The 21,413-nt window shown below is 40.2% G+C and overlaps 1 long non-coding RNA gene across 12 annotated transcripts in view; it reads left to right on the forward strand.

Moving 5' to 3' along the window:
• LOC131418712 (uncharacterized) overlaps positions 1-21,413 on the forward strand; it is a 227,384-nt gene that overhangs the window by 13,367 nt on the left and 192,604 nt on the right. The window lies entirely within an intron of this gene.

A 21,413-nucleotide genomic window follows, 5' to 3' on the forward strand; every position in this document is an offset into this window, starting at 1 on the left:
AGATTGTTGTGCTCAAGTAGTGACAAAAAATTCATCCTTTTAAACTTAAAAAAAAAAAGTAATACAAAGGAATTTATTTTAAGGGTGTATCTCTTATAACCAGAATTTGAAGTGGGAAAAGCAATGAATACATTTATACTCCCAAAACCCTATTCTCTGACTTGTTCACCAAGCTTTATACCAGGAGCCACCGTAGTCTCCTGATCACTTATCTAGAGCACACTACAGATTCTGTAAGAGAAAGCCCCTAGTTGCTTAATAATGCCACTAAATGTCTTTATTTTCTTCCATTTATTTCCTTTTTTAAATATTAACAGCTTACCACCATTTCTCATTGCAGGTGTGGTGAATTGTATTATTCATAATTATTTGCTTGTGCTCCATTTTTGACTCACTTCCCTATAGCCTTAGAATATTTTTCTGCCTCATTGACATTCAGCTTGGCCGTATGACTATCTTTGGCCAGAGGAATCTATCTGAACAGAAGCTTTAAGTGGTGTGGCTTTGCACCTCTTATTCTCGCTCTCCATCATGAGATCAGCATGTTCCAGAACATGGCTTTTCCTTCAGCCTGGAGTCTAGTATGAGAAGACATGTGGAGCTGAGCCTAGCAGAACCACAACCAGTTGCAGCCCTCATGTAACATGAGCAAGAAATAGATGCTTATTGTTGTAAATCATTGAGATATTGAGATGTTTGTTACTTGGCAAAAGCTGACTAATACACCAAAGGATACCCACAAAGTAAAAGTTCTTCTTCTTGTCACTTTCTCTCCTTAGTAGACACATTGTTCATCAAAAACAATATATGAGGGACAGATTTCATCAGAAACTGTGGCTTCCTTGACAGCAGGGCTGGGGATCTTCTTTTTCATTTGGGTGTCCCCAGTACTTAACATAGGGTAAGACACAGTGAATATTTGATGAATGAATAGTTATCTTGAGCTGTGTGTTCAATCTTTGTGCCCCCAAAAAGTATCTTTTTAACTTCTGACTGGTTCTTCCCAACCTATCACCCTGAGGTCTCTTGATTTATATTCTCTAAAATCTCAAATTAACTTCTACAAAACAGATATGGAAAGAAAATGCTATAGAGAGATAGTACTAATACTATTAAAAACAATAGTAGCATATTTAGACTTAGTCTTTACTATATGCTAAATGCTGGTATGGGGGATCAGAATTGGCCCCCCAAAAATGTGTCTATTTGCCTTGATTATTTTTAAGAACAAAGACTCTGAAATAAACTTTGGCCTTCCCCCTAACTGCCTAAAAGAATTTAAGATAGAAGGCCTGTTCCAGGAAGGAGCTGTCGGGGAAGCGGGAGAATCTCCCTCCGCATTTTCCCTTAAAGTTCTTATGGGTGGCCAAATAATTAAAAAGACAGGTTAGCAGGAGAAAATAATACCAAGTTTAATAACATGTATACATGGGAGAAACCAGGGAAACTGAGTTTCGCAACAAAATGGCAGAGATTCTCATCTTAAATACTATCTTGTGCTAAAGAAAAAAGAGGATGTTGAGGGTGGAGGGTTTGGGATTTCAGAGGGGAAGAAGACAATCACATGGAGAGGGAAATGTAAAGGTTTGTCAGACAATTCTTTGCAGGGCCACCTATAGAGAATGTGGCCAGAGAGACAGAAATTATAGTAATCAAGAGTATGGAGATTTAAGTCCTCTCCTTCCATACTGATAAGAGTTTCCACAGATAAGGCCATTCCCCGCTCTTCCCAATAAGAGAGGGAGATACCTTTACAAATGTAAATGTTTGGTAAACAGAACTTTGAAAAGAATGGGCTTAGCAAGGACCCTGCCAGTCTGTCTATATCCAGAGTTAAATTCCTTTAGGCAGTTAGTGGGGGAGATCAGATGTCCATCAGAGAAAATAATCAAGGTAAAGAGATATATTTCAGGGTGGCTAATTTTGATCTCCCACAGAGCTAATACCATAAGATAACTATAGTATGATGTAAAAAAGGTGTGATAGAAAAGGCACCAACAAGCCCATCTTATAGAAATTCTATCTCTAGAGCCATATTCTCAAACATTTGCTTTGCCATTTCCATGTGAATGGTCTTCCTCCCCTCTGAAATCCCAAACCCCCACCCCCAAGATCCTCCTTTGTCTTTAGCTGAAGATGCTATTTAACCTGGCAGCTCCACTATTTTGGTGAGTTGCTCAGTTTTTCCCGAGTCTCTCCCATGTATACATGTTATAAAGCTTTGCTTGATTTTCTCCTGTTATTCTGTCTCATGTCAACTTAGTTTGTAGGCCAGCCGGAAAGGACCCAGAATGGGTAGTCTTCTTCCCCTACAGTGGGCTAAGTAATTTAATCTGTTTTCTCATTTAAATCTCACAAACAAACCAAAGAAGTATTGAATATATGAAATAAATTCAAGTATTTCTTTTTTCTTCTTTTTTGAACAGAGGAGAAAGTAAGTTTCCAAGTCTGCAGCTGGTAAGTGGTTAAATTTAGGATTTTGAGCCTAGACACTCTGATTACAAAATTGAATTCTTAGCCTATTATATCATCTTCACATATTGTATTTCAGAGATAAATTGAATCTAAAGTTTGCATGATTTGATGTTTTGTATTGCCCTCAGAATAGCTTTCTACAAATTGACCAGGGAACAAGTTTCAATCATGTCAGACTCCCCTATGTTGGCAGTGTCTTGGGTCATTGAGATAGAGAACATCAAAAATCTTTTGCTTTTCCCCTTCTCTTGGTTTCACCCTGACTAGCAGGTGATCTTTGAGGAAAGCTTGTGTTCTTGGCCTTTGTTTTTTTTTTTTTTTTTTTTTTTTAATTCTGCAAAGTGCACAAGGATTAATGAGACAATTGCCTGCAAAGTGCTTTGAGCTCTGGGGAGCCAAGAGGTGATTTAAGTGTAAGGAATTATTCCCCTATGCAAGTCAGCACTGAGTTTTTTAATAGAAATCCTCCTTAAAGAGTAATACTAAGGTTGTGATGAAAATCAACAAGTACCAAGTAGTTCAGTAAAGGTTAAATGTCTCTCACTGACACTGAGATGCTGGCAAAAGAGAATCATAGGGTCAAAATCTGAGTCAAGAATGACCTCAAAGGCCATCAAGTCTAAACCACTTATTTTTTAAAAATGAGGAAACATGTCCAAAGTGCAAAACTAGTCAGGTTAAGTTCCTTGCCCAAGGTCACACAGCTAGTTTGGATTAATGAAGCAGAGAAATATTGATGCATGGTGGATACCAATGACGTGTATCATCAGATCAGATCACCAAGGAGAAGGATGCAGGGAGGGATGGGCTGCTGGGTGGGTGGGGATAACTTCAATAAAAAGGTGGAACTTGAGCTAAGTCTGAAGGACTGGCAGGATTTGAATAAGTGAGGGAGTGAGGGAGATGTATTCCATGTCATTAAACCTATATGATCTTGAGTTTAGAGGTTGGTATATGCGTGGTAAGAAAAATCACAACACCTAATACTATAATTTGATGTAGACACAGTTGAAGATGCATCACCCACAGTTTACTCGGGTGATGTTTTCTCAGCCTCTTACTCCCATTCTCTCTCCCTTCTTTCTGCAAACACAAATAGTATCTTGTGTGTGTGAGGCATTGGACTGAGTCCTAGCTTCTTGGAAAAGGAGTGCAAGTAAAAGTTAATAAATTGTCCCCTACACCAAGGAGAAGTGAAACTCTATCTTTCTATCTATCCATCAACATATACTCGCTTGTTACTGAGTAGAACACGAGAACATAGGAGGTGGAGAACGAATGCTATGGTTGTTCAGAGAAGGCAGAGAATGATTCTGGCAGGAGAGACAACAGTAGCAAAAATAACCAACATTTATATTGGGTTTACTACAAGCTGGGCTATGTTTAAGGGCCTTACATGCATTACTTTACTTAATCCTCACCACTATCCCGTGTGGTAGCTTCTAAATTTTATTTGTTTATTTATTTTTTCCCTCAAAGCACCAGTAGATAGTTGTATGTCATAGTTGCACAGCCTTCTAGTTGCTGTGTGTGGGACGCGGCCTCAGCATGGCCTGAGAAGCGGCGTCGGTGCGCGCCTGGGATCCAAACCCGGGCCGCCAGCAGTGGAGCACGCGCACTTAACCGCTAAGCCACGCCTGCCCCGTCCCATGTGGTAGTTTCTATGTCGACAGGAAACTGTCTATATCTCTTGGCTCTGTTTTCCTCTGTCTTGGCTGAATTTTTGGTGGAATCTCCAGAGTGTTGGCAGAGTGGCAGTGTCATGCTGAGCCTAATTGGAGCCTGAGGCAAAATATGAATATAATACTGATCCTATCTTTATTTTAAAATTTGATATATTTTTATGATGGATATTTTGTGTTATTTTTGATTTTTAAAAATAAATAATTAAAATATTATTTACCTTCATTACTGAGATTTTAAAAATATGTATATATTGTGAAAGAATTCCCCATCTAGTCAATTAACACATCCATCATCTCTCATATTTATCTTTTTTTTTTTTGAGGAAGATTGGCCCTGAGCTAACATCTGTTGCCAATCTTCCTCTTTTTTTCCTTTTTCCTCCCCAAAGCCACAGTAGATAGTTGTATGTCATAGTTGCACATCCTCCTAGTTGCCCTATGTGGGATGCCACCTCAGCATGGCTTGATGAGTGGTGAGTAGGTCTGCGCCCAGTATCCAAACCAGCAAACCCCGGGCCACCGAGGAGGAGTGTGCGTACTTAACCACTATGCCACCGGGCTGGTCCCATATTTTTTTTTTTTTTTTTTTTTAATGAGAACATCTAAGTTTTACTTTCTCGGCAAATTTCAAGTATACAATAAAGTGTTATCAACTATAGTCACCATGTTTTACATTAGATCCTCAGACCTTATTCATCTTATAGCTGAAAGTTTGTACCCTTTTATCAACCTGTCCCTATTTCCTCCACTCCCCAGTCCCTGACAAACACTTTTCTACTCTCTGTTCCTATGAGTTGACTTTTTTTTAAATTCCACATATAGGTGAGATCATACAGTACATCTTTCTTTCTCTGACTTATTTCGCTTAGCATAATGCCCTCAAGGTCCATCCGCATTGTCACAAATGACAGGATTTCCTTCTTTCTTGTGGCTGAATAATATTCTATTGTGTGTCTGTGTGTGTGTGTATAACATTTTCTTTATCCATTTATTTATTGATGGACAGTTAGTTTTTTCCATATCTTGGTGATTGTGAACAATGCTGCAATGAACATAGGACTGCAGACACCGCATTGATATTCTATCTTCATTTCTTTAGATATATATACCCAGAAATGAGATTGAGAGGTTCTATTTTTAATTTTCTGAGTACCTTCCATGTTGTTTTCCATAGTGGCTGCACCAAATTACATTCCCAGGTTACTGAGTTTTTCGGTAACCCACCTTAGGTTTGGCACCTAAGGCAAGAGCCTCCCACCGCCCTCCCTCCCCCCATTCCAGCCCTGAAGAAAGACTCCCACTGTTCCAAAAGAGCTTCCTAACAATAGTTCCACCAGATAGGGCTGTCATTGGCCTGGCATTGGTCCCATGCCTATCCCTGAACCAATCGTTGTCCATAAGAGGAACGCGGTGCTTTGATTGGGTGCTGGAGCTGGGGGTGACTCCAGCCACTGCGAGTGTTGAGGAGGGTGACCTTACCTATGGCTTCCTGGAAGCAGAGCCTGAAATGGGGATTCCTATTCAATTGACTTTGTTGGGTAGAGGGCGGGGGTGGCACTCAGGAGAAGAGGGTTGAGGCAGTGGGAAAATGCTACACAAGAATGTGGCTTCAGGTAAAGACTGGCTTCAGTGTGATCCCCCTTGGTGAGACTGGGGAGCCCACCTTGGGTGGGCTCCCTATGCTAGTCAGTCATTGACTGGAGCCTGGAAGTAGTGGAGGGAGGCAGCTCCAGCTGAGCACACTCTTGAGAGAATGGGGCAGCTGTGATCTGTTATCAGCCAACACACAGCAGCCAGGAATGTTTGCACCGGCCAGTGAAAGGGTCTGGCTGGGGCCCCACCAGTGTCCGATACAAGGCGTGGTCCAGAAAGATACAATTACCAGAAAGGGAAATGGATGCTGCTCAGGCGTCATTAGATGTCCTCTCTACTTAGCTCCTTAGCAAAGGAAACGGAATTGATTGTCCCTTAATGACATCTATTTCAGTGAAGAAAAGATATAGCACACCAGCTTCCATATATCCTGATCTGGAATATTGAAAGATGGAAGCAGCTGCCTGAGCTGCCTCCTTGCTGCCTGGCTTGTACGTAAAAGCTTTTAGGGGAGAGTTGACAAGCTGTGCTGCTCACCTGTGCCCACCTCCCTGCTGTCACAACAACCCACCTGAGTCACAGAACGCCAGTGCATCATGCTGACAGTCCATGTGCGGGCCCAGGAGTGGCTTGACAAGATAGCATTATGATGAGCAAAATGGACTTCTTCCTTGAAAATTCCATTAGGGGAGGTGTCATGGCATTTAGAGGTTCCGTATCCCGTAGCGGGGAAACTGTGCTGGTGGAGTGACGTGCACACGGGAGATGAAGGAAGAGCAGCCCGCTGTCAGCAGCGTGCCCGACCAGGGAGCCTGCATAAATGCTCCTCTGTCGGAGAGGAGGGGAGCCCTGTCACCCCTTCATTAGCAGTAATTGAATGCCTACAGAGGCAGTAATTACAAATACCAGCCAGGACTCACAGGCTCATCTGTCTTTGTTTATCATCACAGTAAGGGTATTGATCATTACTAGGGCCCTCCTTTCCTTTGGATAGGGACAGGGAAATTGGATGAATAAGGCCTGGCTTGTACTGTGTAACACACGCCTGCGGGGAAGGCAGATCAGAAGTGCTGAGAAATGGCAAGGCTTGATTTCCTGCGGTGTCCAGGCTGCTAACACTCTTGGGTGTTTCCTTTGCAGGGGCTTATCTTCAGGTTCTCCATCACCCTAGCATCCTGGCTTTTGCTGGAGCCAACACGACGCCACAGATACAAAGCAAACTGACTGGCTCCTGAATGAATGAATGAATGAATGAATGAATGCATAAATAAAATGATGGCCGGGGAACCAACTCATTATTCTGAAAGCTGGCAAATCAAGGGTCAGAGCCAAGCATTTAACTGGCTTTTGCTTTATGAACTGAGGCAGGGTAAGAGCTGGTGAAGTGAAGTTTCTCCTTATAGAAGTGGTCCAGCTAATCAGTGAAAAAGAAATGGTAAAATTAGAGCGATGGTTCTCAAATGCCAGTGTGCATGAGAATCACCTGGAGGGAGATGATCTTTCTATTCCAAGAAGTTTTCATTCAGAGGATCTGGACATCTAAAAATAGTCATTCTAACAGTTAAACTTACACTTGATGGTCTTGATGGGGGGTGGCACTCTCTTTAATGATATATTCTTTCTCTCTGTTCATAGAGGCAGGCGTAGCGAGCACCTGAAATACTGCACATTTGGGTGAGAGAAGTCGTATTGTGTATGTCAAGTAAGCATCCTTGAAGTGGGTTCGTTTGCCTTCCTAGCTTGAAGATAATCCTTGCAGTTACTTGAATATTCAAGGAATATTCAACTGGAATGCAGTTAGCAGTTCATTTCCATCAGCATGCTAACAATGCTTACGATCTCCCATCTCTCTCTTTCTTTCTATCTCAATTTCTCTCTTTCTTTCCATCTCAATCTCTTTCTCTCTATCTCTACATATCTATCTCTATCTCTGTCTTTCTCTTTCTCCATCTCTCTCTCTCTGTCTTTTTCTCTATCTCTATCTCTGTCTATCTCTTTCTCAATCTCTATCTTTTTCTAGCTCCATTTCAATCTCTATCACTTTCTCTATTTCTAACTCTATCTCTTTCTCTCTCTCTATCATTTCTTTCTCTATTTCTTTCTCCTTCTCTATCTCTTTCTCTCTCTTTCTCTTTCTCTATCTCAACTCTATCTCTCTATTCTTCCCAGCTTCTGCCATATTGTTTTCTGCTTCCCTTCACAAAAAACTTAGTAAAAGAATTGTCCACAGTGGTGCTTTCCCTTTCTCACCTCCTGTTCTTTCCTCCATCCACTCCACTTTGGCTTCTCTTCCCTCCATTCTGCTCAAAAGTCTTTGACAAAATAACTGACAGTCTCCATATTTCCAGATCCAATGGTCTGCTCTCACGTTACTTGATCTCAGAAGCATTGGACACTGACCATTTCTTCCTCATTGAATTATTACTCTCTTAGTGTATTAGTCAGGATTGATTAACTGCCATAAGAAATAATCACAAAATCTCAGGGACTTAATACAATAAAATTTTATTTCTTGCTCATTACATTATCCATTGTTATAATAAAGGAGAAAAGAACAGGGAGGATTGTGTGTGAGATTTTTATGGGCCGGGCTTGGAGTAACATATATCACATCCATTCACATTCCATTTGCTATTCCCTTGGTCTTTCCCGGATGCAAGGGGTGCTAAAAAATACACTCCCTGGCAGGTACATGGTTCCCAGCAATAACTCTACCCTTTGGGAAGTGAGTGTGAGTCTGTGGTGGGCAACTAACCCATCTTGGCCATAGGTGGAGAGGCAGGCATGTGCCAGGTCATGGATGTATGCCCCAAGTCTGCAAAGCAGTGCTCAGTATGCTTTCCCCCCTACATCTCTGCTTTGGGCCATGGAGGTCACTTCCCAGGTCACTCTGCTTTTCCCCTAGTTGGGGTCTTAGCTCCCTATGAAGACACCCCACAGATAGAGGTTTCATGAGGCCCCCAGGTCACATTTGTACCTAGATCTTCTCTAGAAAACGTGGCATTTAATCCAAGATACCCTTTCACAAGCCCCTAGTAGAAGCTTAATTGTCCTAATATAGGGGAACTGGATTTCTCAATGGCAGGTGCATATTTAGTAGTTTCATATTTAGTGGGTTCCCTGTGCTCCTTGGGCCTCGTGTATACTCTGGGATCATTTGAGTCATAGAAGTAACGTCATTGCCCAGCTTTGCACCACCCTTGTGCAATTCTGTGTATATCATATTATTAAAAATATCATATATTACAAGTACAACATCTGTAGACAATTACTGGCTTTATTCCATGTGGATGCTTAAGGCTGTTTATTTTATATACCCATAAAAATCATAAGCGCTCTCACCATGCTTTTCTTTTATCTGAAGGAAGACTTGTTATATGGTAGGTCTCTTGATAGAGTCTCCTTTTCATCACAAGGGCTGGCTCAAACACATTCTGGGATTCGTATGGGGAAGTAAGCTCTGGACACTCAGGCCAGGCAAGCCCTTTGCATACACAGCCCCCCCAGTGGGATTGCAGGCTGGAGAGTATTATACTGCAATCTCACTCAGCTCTTGGAGAAGGTCTCCTTATAGACGGCCTAAGTCTCCTCTCTTGCCAACATACTTTACTCTAAAAGATTTAATTGATAGGGAATGACATTGTGGGAGATCAAAATTTGGCCACCCTGAAATATATCTCTTTACCTTGATTGTTTTCTCTGAGGGACATTTGACCTCCCCCACTAACTGCCTAAAGAATTTGACATGGTGGCTCCTTCCTGGAACAGATCTTCTATCATGATGGCTATAAAGATAACGTAGGATAGAGGTTACAATAGCAAAGGCACCAAGCCCCTTTTATCAAAAAACTCTATCTCTCCCTGACCACATTATCTATAGATGACCCTAAAAAGAATTGTCCTCCTGCCCTCTGAAGTCCCAGGCCACTACCCACCCCCAACACGCTCCTCGCCTTTAGCTGCAATACTTAAGCAAGCAGCTTAGACAGAGGGACGAGTTGCTCATTTCTGAGTTTCTCCCATGTATACATGTTATTAAACTTGTATTATTTTCCCCTGCTAACCTGTCTTGTTGATTATTTGGCCAGCCATAAGAACCTTAAGGGAAAGGGCGGAGGGAGATTCTCACTCTTCCCCCGACAGTTTTGGCGTAGTCGCCAGGAGCCACACTGGCTGGCAAGTTGCCTTCTCTGGCTGGAAGACCTGCCTTCTCCCTGGACTACTGCAGATGATGAGATACGGGAACGCCTGACGAAAGCCGGCAAAAGGTAAGACTTCTTACCACGTCAGCCTCCCAGAATCTCTATCTGCGGGGTCCGGCGGAAGGAAACGGTGAGAATTTTTTCTCTTTCTAAATTTAGATTGGCAGGAGAAAATATTTGGGAAACTAGTTTCTTGTGCTTTTAGTGACTCTTGGTTTAAATTTGGTAGAGTACTCTTGGTTTTGATCTTGATCCCTTTTCCTCCCAGAGTAATCTCTGTCTTGTTCTGTGTCCTGAGAACTTGGCTTTGCAACCAGTGAGAATATTCTCCTTGGTCTCCCCCATACGGAAGGTGCGTTTACCGGAGTGCACCTTGGTGGCCAGTCGAGTAGACTGGGGTTCCGAACTGTCTCTTTGTCCGGCTGTGCCAAGCTCTTAGGGGAGTTTGTCATAAAGGGCCCAGTCCATAAGGGCTTTTGTCGTCTTAACCTTCGTTGCTTGTTAGTGCTGGAAAAATGCCATTCCAGTATCGCCTGCCCGGTGTCACAGATTAGCGGGTCTGTGACTGGAGGCGTCCCACACTATTGTGGGAGACCGGAGACACCGTTTTCACTACACTATCCTTACCACCTGTGCAACCAAGTTCTTTACTTTCTCTGAATATCTTTGGGAGTGAATTCTGTGGATCATGCGGGCTACATCATCTGCGCCCTCACCAGGGACGCCTCTTGCATCCATGGTAGATTTATTCTAAGCGTGGAAAGTTACCTCCGGGTCTTTCCTTAAAAAGGCTTATTGGTTCGAGTCACTATTGGAATAAATATACAAATGAAGATCCTACTCGTCAATGGCCAGACGACGGATCCTTTGAATTGGAAAAACTTCTAAATTGGGGGAAAAAAATTGTTTTGAGAGCTCTCACATAATTATTTATTTGGTACCTAAAAAAAGGCCAGAAAAAGGAAGGGAAAAATTTGACTAGCCTTAAGACCTTGACTCAGGTTACAATTGAATTGAGAACATGTAAAAGTGTAAGTGTTGATAAGATTATAAAGGTTGGAATGTTTGAGCTAATTTTATATAAAGAGGTTACATGAACTTTGCCTGAGTATGTTTTAAAATGTCTGACTGGGAATGCTTCTCTTGTCCAAAATTAGAAGACCAAGACCTATTGATAAAAATCTTAATGATAACTATGTTTAAAGGTATAAGAGGTGATGACATTTACATAAAATTTTGTAGAAAAAAACTGATGTTATTTCTATTACAGAACTGGTTAACAAAAATAGTAATTTAAATGATGGCTAATTTTATCTGAAGTCTTATGAAGTCTTATAGGCAATCTAAATAATTATTGGGAATAAGTAACTAAATAGCTGTGAAAAAGATGAATGTTGGATGAACTTTAAACAATAATTATGTGTTATGGTGGTTACAGCTTCCAAACTCTTTTCGGTGACTTAAAACTTTAGAGTTTTGCTAAATTTTATGATAAAAATTCAATTGAGTATCTAGATCATTTCCAAATAACATAAGATATTAGACATTGATTGCTAAATGTACGTTTGTCTACTTTTGGCTTTTCATTACAGGAAAACTAAAAGGTGTTTTGGGTCTATTGGTAAACATGTGTTTTATTAAAAGATTGTACTATAAAGTAACATATTTCTAGAAGTTATGAAGTGTTCATAAATTTTCCAAGCCACAAGATACTAATGTAAAAGAAGTTTATAATTGTTTACTTAGTTTTTACTTAGAAATTAAGGTTTCTAAGGGTTAAAATTTCTAATTAGTATATGTGATTGAAGCTACTAAAAAAATTAAGAAAAATATGTCTGTGTACAAGGAAAGTAAGATGTATAAAGGTACAAAGAATGGAAATATTTTGTTTGGTTGATTAAGAAAGATAAATTTGTCCTCAAGTACTAGGAGGGAAAAGAAAGACACGGGACAAATTCTGAATGTAAAAAGAAAGTTATAGGTTTGTGGAAGGAATTCTGGAAAAGGAGTTTTATGCATAGTCAAGTTGGCTAAGATTGAAATGAATTTAATTAAGTAAATGAGTTTTAATATCAGAAGTAAGCTGGTACAAAATTATAATTTGGTCTTATTTCTCTTAAAAGGATAATTTGCTTAAACTTGATAAAGAGGTTACAAAAGATTTTTCTTTAACTTTGAGTAAGTCTACCAAAAAAAAAAACCTGTTAAAATAATTTCCTGTGTTCAAAAGACTGAAGTCTCTCTATTAAGGCTTTTTTTGGACTGTTAATGCTCTGTTTGCTTTAACTTTTTATATTTTTGACAAGCTCCCCAAAATTCATATCTTAAATAAAGTCTTTTTTTTACTTTTTTTCTTTGAGAATTTTCAAAGGGCCCTGGAACTTCTCAAAGAAATTTGCTCTCTTAAGGAGAAAGATACTAAACTTATTAGGCTGATTCAGTATGTTAAATTACATGGGAAGCATTGTCAGACAAGTGATGATAAGCCTGCTTAGATGGTATTATGTGGGTAAATGTTACTGATATAGGCGTTTTAAAATTGTATAACATTACTGAAATTCTGGTCTGTCCTGGTTATCAGTCATAATTCTGGTTATTATTATTTTAAAGTGTTGTATGTCACAAAATTAACCAAATTTCTTTGTCAATTGCCATTTTGAGGTCTTGTGCTTTACAGACTTATTTCTTTGCTCTAATGCTTTTGCAAAATATGTTTCAACTTCAGAAAAATTCATGGAAAGGATTCTGACATTTACACTGGAACACAGTGACAAACTTTCTGACAAACTTTCTGACAAACTTTCTGATCATAAAACTGAACTTGGTAAAAAAATTACAGAAATCCGATGGAGAGACTGATGACTTCATGAAGCCACTAACAAAAAGATTGGGATCAAAAATGGATTACACAGGACTGAATGAACTGATAAGGATGATTATAATTTTTATGATTTTTCATTTAAAGTATTGTTGAATTTTTAATGTTTTGTTTTTTCAGATTCAAGGAAAACTTTTTCTCTTTTCTCCTGAGCTAGCAATGACTTATAGCAATTTGGTAAATGATACTTTTGTAAGTAAAATTGAAATATTTATCTTTTTCTCTCTACCTGATCCCTCGAATTTAGAAACTCTTAGTAAGTGAGTATTGTTGTTTTCATGGCAATATAGTTATTTGCATAAGTTCAATAAGAATCTGTTTTCCTTATAACAGGACACAATTGGAAACACTGGTTATATTACCAAGGTTGTGACTGGAACATCATATTTGCGATATAACCATACAGCTTTTGAGGAATGAAGATTGGACTTTATGGAATAAAGCCACGTGGAAATATTGGCCTGGTACCTTATGTTCCAAGCAGCACTTACCAGGATAAGTAAAGAATGTCACTTATCTGGCAGGTACAAGGAACCTTGAAATATTTTGGGGGAACCTCAGAAGAGAGGAATTCACCCAAATCTGTAGGTATTACAGGCGAAGTCTGATGACAAAATCCTTGGCTTGGCTTTCCTGGCCTCGAGAGGCCTTTAAAGTTCAATCTGAGATTCCTTACAAAAAGTTCCAGCAAAGCAGATTTAAAAGAGCCTATGTGATCAACTGCTATTCTTGCTGTACTTATGTAAATAATTGGGCCAACTTTATTGGAACTAGACTTATTTTGCAAACTAGTTAGTTTTAATTTGGCCATCTTAATGAAAATGAGGGTGATTTTAGAGAGAAAAATTATATTTCAGTAAAAACTCTAGTATACATTTGTGGATATTAGATCCTAGTTTTGTTGTCTTTTGAGGTTTTTGTTTTATATCTGTTGACTGGACTGGATCCTGATTTCTTCTAGTCTCCTGAAATATCTGGCTACAGATCTCCAAACTAACGTTTTTTATTTTTTCCATCATTTTCATTTGGAATCACTGAGAACTGAACCTGCCCTTTTTCCTGAAGCCTTACAAACTGAAGCTGATGGACTTGATATAAACTTAAGAGATGACCTGACGACACCATCAGAGACATTTTAAACTGCAAAAGATACTTGGACGCTGACATCTAAAAATCTTCTTAACTGGCTGTCCTCTGACCTCAGAAACTGCTTTACAATTTGCTCCAACCATTAACCTTGTTTTTCTTTTGTTTCCATAGAAATGCTTCTATTAAATACTTGATTGCTTGCTTCCACAATATAGGCGTAACCTTGAGAGCCCACCTGCATCACCACCTTCTGAAATGAACTTAATTGAACTGATCTATTATCAGGACTAAGAAATGTGTTCAGTGAGATGAAACAGTCTACCAACTCAGCTTCTGGACTATGAAACTTCTTTAAGTTTCAAAAGGACTGTGAAACTTTTAGTTTCAAAGGCGGGACTGTGGGAGATCAAAATTTGGCCACCCTGAAATATATCTCTTTACCTTGATTGTTTTCTCTGAGGGACATTTGACCTCCCCCACTAACTGCCTAAAGAATTTGACATGGTGGCTCCTTCCTGGAACAGATCTTCTATCATGATGGCTATAAAGATAACGTAGGATAGAGGTTACAATAGCAAAGGCACCAAGCCCCTTTTATCAAAAAACTCTATCTCTCCCTGACCACATTATCTATAGATGACCCTAAAAAGAATTGTCCTCCTGCCCTCTGAAGTCCCAGGCCACTACCCACCCCAACACGCTCCTCGCCTTTAGCTGCAATACTTAAGCAAGCAGCTTAGACAGAGGGACGAGTTGCTCATTTCTGAGTTTCTCCCATGAATACATGTTATTAAACTTGTATTATTTTCCCCTGCTAACCTGTCTTGTTGATTATTTGGCCAGCCATAAGAACCTTAAGGGAAAGGGCAGAGGGAGATTCTCACTCTTCCCCCGACAACATCAACATGAGATCTGTTGTCTATTCACTATGAATGAAATTCTTGAGCGCTCCGCTGACTCTCAGGATTCTTGAAACAGTATTAGCCCAGATCATTCACAACCATTGCGCTGTTATACCTGAGAAAATGCAGGTTGCGTGGAGTAGGGTGCCTGAGGATGGAGTATACCACGGCTCGTCTCTGACGATGTTCTCCTCGGTGCAGAATAATTCATTTGAACAAGTATTCACTGAACGCTTAATATTCTATACCCAGTACTAGGTAATTAAGGATATAAATAATAAATAAAATAACATAGTGGATGCAGTGACGCCCCTTCAAGACCAAAGGACTTAAGTCCCAGCTGTAGTGAGTGCTCCTGGCTGACAGTCTTCAGCTGTCAACTATTTTCAAGAATTGACTCAGCTGGAGAGAGCTGCCTCACCCAAGTTCGCATCCCTTCCCATGGCAGCCCATATATGATGATTGGTGTGCAAGTCTAACCCTGAAGGGCCATCCCAGTTTCAGAGTTCCCCATCGGGCAGGCTGAGGCCTTGGTTGAGACTGCATTGCAGCCCACTGTTCTGTCTGCCCAGTTCTGCTTTCTCCCCATCCCTTGCTCAGGGAGTGTTCTCAAGAGTACTCCTCAATAAACTTCCTACATGCTAATGTCTACCTCAGGGTCTGCTTCCTGGAAACCACAACCTGAAACAATTGGATATTGAGGGACCTCTGACTGAGGAGCTCACAATCTAGCTAGGGAAATAGATATGTAAGTAAGTAACTAATCCATCATTTAAGTCCTGTACTCCAATTGGAATGGGAGCCAGTGCTATGAGAACAATGAGGGAGAAGCAACATGTAACTCTTCTGCTCTTATCCTTCCTTTCCATCAAGAAAAGAAAGTGTGAGTCCTGTCCTAAATGAGAGCAAAGATATGGGATAATTATGATTTTCATAGTCAGGATGTGAAAGGATGTTCAAGGGCCATTTATCCTTTTCTCATCTCTCTTTCACAGCTCCTCTCTCTTTACACTTGTATAATGCCTTGATTTTCATTTCAAATGGTGGATGGGGCTTTCAACAGCTCCCAGGTAGACATTACATATTCCGCCATGGCTCTAAAAGGCCAGCTCCCAAGTAATGGGTTTTGGAAGATCAATAACCAAGTTGTTCCCAGACTTACTGAAGCAGGTTTTACACTTATAACGTAAAAAACAAAAGGTTCAAAAAAAGAAGAGAGTTCACCTAAAGAGAGCTAGATTCTATCATTAAACCTTTAATTAACCTGATGGCTTTGACTTAAGAAAATCAATGGAGCTTTCTCACTTGTAGGAAAGAATCAATTTAATATTTTATGTGCAAATATTTATTTATTTTTTCTATTTTAGCATGCAGTTTCTTTGTTGGGCACCTGTTGGGCTCATTTTCTCTTCAAAGTTTAAAATTGGAAACTTTTTTCACTGGAAATGTGATAACTACTATATGGAACAAGATTTTAAAAAGACCTTAAAACTTAAAAAAAAAAAGAAAAACTTTATAAGAAGTAAAATACCTAGTGTTTTGATTTAAAAAGCCGTGTGTGTGTGTGTGTGTGTGTGTGTGTGTGTGTGTGTATAGGGGGTTAGGGGGCTTGAAATCATTTTTACATGGATATAATTAGGTTCAAATTTGTTCCTTTGGGAGACAAATTTCTCTGTTGAATAGTTTATTTCAAGAGGAGTTCACTGGGCAACAAAGTACTGCACTAGGTACTTTGAAAAGACCCAAAAGTAGTGCTCATCTGTGCTTCTAATTCAATTAATTTAACTCTATCTAATGCTCGGTTAGCTGTGGCTATACTATCCTGTTCAGTGTTCAAGGGCACAGACCAATCTGTTAGCGCACACAAGTTACTAGTAAACCTGCCGGCATCAGAGACACCTTAAAGTTCTCATTCCATCCCCATTTACTGGTAGGGATTTGATAGTTATCTTAAGAGCTTGCAGGTCGATACATAGATTTTCCTTGTGTTCCATCTCTTAGCCTAACTTTATAATTCCAGCATTAGTGTCCATAAAAAACAAATTCTGCTTAGGATTGAATAAATCAGGTTTAGTTTTAGGAAATATAAACTATTCTGGCTTTATCTGGCAGAAATTAAGGGAATCAGATATTTACAGCCTCACTGGAAGGCCTGGAGGGTTAGATTCAAGGCTATGCCTGGAGGCGTAACTCCCAGGACCATACTGGCGTAAACACACATGTAATTTGAAGGGCAAGGTCTTACCTTCTTTAATGGGAAAGAGAAAGGAAAAACATAACTGTAGACCCTTATATGTTAATGATTGAGTTTTGTTCCAAAACATATTAAAGCAGAAAAATGAGTAATCCAATTGAGTATACTTGCCACCATTTTTATGTGACTAAATTGTGGTGTTGAGAGTAGACCCTTTTGTCCTGGGAACGTGATGACTTGGCTACATGGTCATCATTTCACAAGGTGGGGAGAAAGCAGAAGGGCAGGAGCTAATCATTGTGGCTGGGAACAGGGGTTTCTATAATATTTTGGAGGGAAGAGCACAGGACTAGTAATGGTGTATAAGGGAAGGTAATGAAAGGAAATAGTACTAAAAAGTAGTTTTTATGGTATTTTAGAAATGCACATAAAGACCTTGAAGGTATTTTGAAATTATGCTTTGGTTGTTGAACGTTTTTTAAAACCTTGGTATTACTAATTTTGAGCTGGGCCATGTGGGTTATGGCTTTATGTTTACAAAAATAGGACCACAAACCTCCTCCTTAAGGATTTTTACATCTACTCGTCCACACCTCAATACTGCTTTTACCTTTTTTTCGATAGATAATTTATGTTTATGTGAGTTTTCACATCACACAGGGTAACCTAAGCGCATGGCTACTGAGCAAAGTGAATTGGAGGAGGTAAGCCCTCAAAAGCCATCTCTGTGGGGAAGTTCCCCCCCCCCCCAGTTCTCCTTGATATCATCTCATTGATTTGAAACTTACCTGTATTATTTTCAGCTATATCTTCCAGGTACTGTGATAGATGCTGGGGAGACAAAATGATAAAGACAACTGTAAGCATTCACAGCAGCTAACAGTTCAATTGAGGAGCTAATAAAACTTTCATTTATGCAGTTGTTCAAGTAGTCATTACTCGGTGCCCACATACCAGGCCCTGTGGCTGTAATGATAAATAAGGTAGGCGTGGTTTCTGCTGTCCTGGGAAGAGGGGAAATCTCCCTCTGCCCTCTTCCTTAAGGTTCTTATGGCTGGCCAAATAATTAACAAGACAGGTTAACAGGAGAAAATAATACCAAGTTTAGTAACATGTATACATGGGAGAAAGCAGGGATTTCTCAACATTTCTCAACACAATAGCAGAAATTCTCGTCTTAAATACCATGTTCAACCAAAGACAAGGAGGATGTTGGGGGTGGGGGGTGTCAGTTACAGGAGATTATCACTAAAGCACTGTAAACAAGAGTGAGATTTATTATGCAGTTTTAAGGCCTCACCTTCCACATTGATAAGTTTCTAGAAATGAGGTCATCCCCCCTCTTCCCAATACAGAGAGGGAGATACCTTTACAAATGGAGACTTCCCTTGTAAATGATTGTCTGGCAACTCCTTGCAGGGCCATCCAGAGAATGTGGCCAGAGAGACAGAACTTCCGATAAGATGGGCTTGTTGGTGCCTTTTCTATTGTAACCTCTATCCTACATTATTTTTATAGCCGTCATGATAATAACTCCTTCTTGAAACAGATCTTTTGTTTTAAATTCTTTAGGCAGTTTGGGAGGGGAAACTCAAATATTCTTCCTGAGTTCTCTGAGTCCTTATTGTCTTCAGCTCGAAATAATCTGCATACCAGAGTGGTGCCTCCCGGGGTAGCTTGCCCTGAGCACCATCAGTTCCCTCCTCTGAAACTTTCCTAGAAGTTTCACATATTAAAAGCTGAGCTGGTGACAGGAGAAGAAGCAGAGTGAAGTTTCCCTTGTTGTGGATACCATACTCTGTTATTCATCCATTTTCCGTACTTAGTCCACCAGGTGTTCATATCAGCAGGAACAAAGACTAGTTCAGGTTCTTTTGCACTATCTAGCTGTTGACATAACCAACAGTCAGATTGATTAATTAACATGGCTAGGGCTTGGTAAACTGGCATAAGGGGGTGTTTGGTCTGTGCCCAACTTGTTGAAAAGGAGAAGGTTAGTAAAAGCAAGACACAGATCGGAAAAGAGCCCATAGCGGAGACTTAGAGAGGGGAAGAGGGACAGATAGAGACCAGCACTCTCCAGTCAGCTTTCTAATAAATGATTAAAAAAAAAAAAAATATATATATATATATATATCCACTAATAGTTTGTGTGTGTGTGAGTGTGTATATATATAGGGAGTTTTAAAGCAAGGGGGAGGAAATGGGTCAAAGTAGGTTTTCTTGATCTGTGATCTTGGGAAAAGCTGTCTACTTCGTGATGTCGGCTGCTTCTGGGGCCTGGGTTTTGGCCCTCGAAATCCTTAGTTTAAGGTCACCTGTGGGGATTATCTCCCAGTCGTCTTGAGAGCGATGTTCTGGGTCTATTTTGGCGTGGCTTGCATGGATCCAGGAAGATTTTTCCTTTATTTTGATGGCAGTACAGGTTGTCAGTAAGACTTCATAAGGTCCTTCCCAGCGAGGTGACAGTGCGTGTTTTCTTCTAAAGACCTTGATGTACACCCGGTCTCCTGGTCGAAAGGGATGGCAAGGCTTGTCAGAAGGTGGGGGCCACGCCTCTTTTACCTGTTGACGATATGCTTCAAGTATACTAGTTAATTTTTGTATATAACTAGTCATAGCATCAAATTGTTCACTTAAGTTCCCATAATATTCATTTAATCCAGGAATTGAAGGTTTAGAGATGCCAGTAGGCATCGGACGTCCAAAAACTATTTCAAAAGGAGTCAGTCCATGCCTTCTATTTGGAGTATTTTGAATCTTCATAAGGGCCAAGGGCAGAGCTTCTGGCCATTTAAGACCAGTTTCTTGACAGACTTTTCCTAGAGTTCTTTTTATATCTAGATTTCTATGTTCCACTTGCCCTGATGGCTGAGGGTGATGTGGGGTATGAAATTTTAATGAATACCCCAGAGTTTTTACAAGCAAGTGGTTTATCTCTGCTGTAAAATGAGTTCCTTGGTCTAATTCAATCCATAAAGGAACGCCAAAGCGAGGAATAACTTCAGTTATTAATTTCTTTACCACTGTTGTGGCATCTGCATGTCTGGTCGGATAGCATTCAGTCCATCCAGTAAACATGCCGACAATAACCAAACCGTGAGAGTAACCTAAAGTTGAGGGCAAGTCTATAAAATCCATTTGGAGTGCCGCAAAAGGCAGCGTGGGCCTGGGAGGACTTCCCGGATCACACCGATTTCTCCCAGAAACTTGGTAAGATTTGCAAGTTGTGCACTGGGAGGTAATTTGGTCAGAAATTTTATGGACGCCAGGGCAAAACCAATTGTCTTTTAGTTCCTTAACTATCCCCCGTTTGCACATATGTCCCATTTGGTGGGAGATAAGTGCAAGCCAAAAAGTCAAAAGAAAAGGAGCCACTGGACGTCCATTTGGTCCAATGTATAATCCATCTGATAATTGTTTGGCACCCTTTTGTATCCAATTGTCTTTTTCAGATTGTGGGGCATTTGCCTGATAGTTAATAACATCAGTCAGGGATAAAAGCAGGTTTAAAAATTGGGTGGAAAACAGATAAGGGGGTCCATAGTTAGCTGCATGTTTAGCAGCTCTGTCAGCCCTGTCATTCCCTAAAGATATGACATTAGTCTCCTTAGTATGGGCTGAACAATGAACAATGGCAATTTTTGAAGGAAAGTGAATAGCTTGTAATAAGGCTGCAATTAAGTGTCTATTAGCAATAGGAGTTCTTGCAGAAGTTAAGAATCTACGGGATTTTTAAATTGTGCCAACAGCATGGCAGACTCCAAAAGCATATTTGGAGTCTGTGTAAATAGTGGCAGTTTTTTCTTTTGCTAATGTGCAGGCCCTAGGAAGAGCTATGAGTTTAGCAGCTTGGGCTGATCTTATGGTGGGCAAAGAATAAGCTTTAAGAGTTTCATGTGGGGAAACTATGGCATAACCAGTTATTATGCTTCCCCAGGAATTTCGTTTACAGGAGCCGTCACAAAACAGAAGTAAGTCTGGATTGTCTAAAGGGATGTCTGAGAGATCTGTTCGTGGCTTCGAGACCATTTCTATAGTTGCAAGGCAATCATGTGGAATAGAGTGGTGCTCTCCATCATCAGGAAGGGGCAGTAAAGTAGATGGATTTAAAGTGTTGCAACGATGTAAGATGATGGAAGGGTTAGTTAAAAGAGCCTGCTCATAGGTGGTCTGTCACTGTGTAGAGAGGTGTTGTGTCCTATGAACTTGCAAAATAGCTAACACATTCAAAATAGAATGTGGGACATAGAGGTGAATGGGAGAGCCTAATGTAAGAGTACTGGCCTTATCAATCAGGGTGGCAGCTGCAGCCACCGCACGTAAGCATGGGGCCATGCCTGATGTCACAGGGTCTAGTTGGCATGAGAAATATGCTACAGGACGTATTTGAGA

The sequence above is a fragment of the Diceros bicornis genome, chromosome 2 (assembly GCF_020826845.1).
Source record: "Diceros bicornis minor isolate mBicDic1 chromosome 2, mDicBic1.mat.cur, whole genome shotgun sequence".
Lineage (NCBI taxonomy): Eukaryota > Metazoa > Chordata > Mammalia > Perissodactyla > Rhinocerotidae > Diceros > Diceros bicornis.